The following is a 1,772-nucleotide window of genomic DNA, read 5'->3' on the forward strand; positions in this document are numbered from 1 at the left end:
AGAAGGGAAATTCCTCAATATAATTAAGGGCATTTATACAAAGCCAACAGCCAACATCATCCTAAATGGAGAGACTTTGAAAGCATTCCCCTTGAGAATGGGAACCAGACAAGGATGCCCTCTATCACCGCTCTTATTCAGCATTGTGCTGAAGTTCCTAGACAGAGTAATTAGTCTAGAAAAAGAAATAAAGGGCATCCAAATTGGCAGGGAAGAAGCCAAAGTATTGCTATTTGCAGATGATATGATCTTAAACACAGAAAACTCCAAAGAATCCACAATAAAACTACTGGAACTAATTGAAGATTTCAGCAAAGTTTCAGGATACAAGCTAAACATACAAAAATCAGTTAGATTCCTTTACACCAACAAAAAGAAACATGAAGAGGAATCAATACCATTTACAATAGGCCCCAAGAAGATAAAATACTTAGGAATAAATCAAACCACAGATGTAAAAGATCTATATAGAGAAAACTACAAGACACTACTTCAAGAAAGTAAAACAGACCTGCATAAGTCAGAAAATATACCTTGCTCATGGATAGGTAGACTCAACATAGTGAAAATGTCAATTCTACCCAAAGAAATCTACAGATACAATGCAATCTTGACCCAAATTCCACAGATATTTTTTAATGAGATGGAGAAAAAAATCACCAACTTCATATGGAAAGGGAATAGGCCCCGAATAAATAAAGCATTACTGAAGAAGAAGAACAAAGTGGGAGGCCTTACACTACCTGTTTTTCGAAACTATTATACTGCCACGGTAGTCAAGACAGCCTGGTACTGGTACAAAAACAGATACATAGACCAATGGAGGAGAGGTGAGAATCCAGATATAAACTTATCCACCTATGAGCAGCTAATATTTGACAAAGGCCCAAAGTCCATTAACTGGGGAAAAGACAGTCTCTTTAACAAATGGTGCTGGCAGAAGTTGATCTCCACCTGCAAAAAACTGAAACAAGACCCACACCTCACACCATGCACAAAAACTAACTCAAAATGGATCAAAGACTTAAATATAAAATTGAAAACAATGAAGACCATGGAAGAAAAAATAAGGACAATGCTAGGAGCCCTATACATGGCATAAACACAATACAAACCATATGTAATAATGCACAAACAACAAAAGAGAGACTAGATAGATGGGAGTTCCTAAAAATCAAACACTTACGCTCATCAAAAGACTTCACCAAAAGAGTCAAAAGACAACCTACAGACTGGGAAAAAAATTTTGGCTATGACAGATCCGATCGGCGTCTAATCTCTAAAATCTACAAGATACTTAAAAACCTCAACAACAAAAAGACAAATAACCCAATTAAAAAATGGGCAAATGATATGAACAGGCAGTTCACCAAAGAAGATATTCAGGCAGCTAACAAACACATGAAGAAATGCTCACAATCATTAGCCATTAGAGAAATGCAGATCAAAACTATAATGAGATATCATCTCACACCAACAAGGCTAGCCCTAATCCAAAAAACATAAAATAATAAATGCTGAAGAGGTGGTGGAGAGACTGGTGCACTTATACACTGTTGGTGGGAATGTACAATGGTACAACCACTTTGGAAATCGATTTGGCGCTTCCTTAAAAAGCTAGAAATAGAAGTACCATAGGATCCAGCTATCCCACTCCTTGGAATATATCCTAGAGAAATAATAGCCATCACACGAATAGATATATGCACACCCATGTTTATTGCAGCACTGTTCACAATAGCAAAAAGATGGAAACAACCTAGGTGCCCATC

This window comes from Trichechus manatus, unplaced genomic scaffold, assembly GCF_000243295.1.
Source record: "Trichechus manatus latirostris isolate Lorelei unplaced genomic scaffold, TriManLat1.0 scaffold00224, whole genome shotgun sequence".
In the NCBI taxonomy this organism is placed as follows: Eukaryota; Metazoa; Chordata; class Mammalia; order Sirenia; family Trichechidae; genus Trichechus; species Trichechus manatus.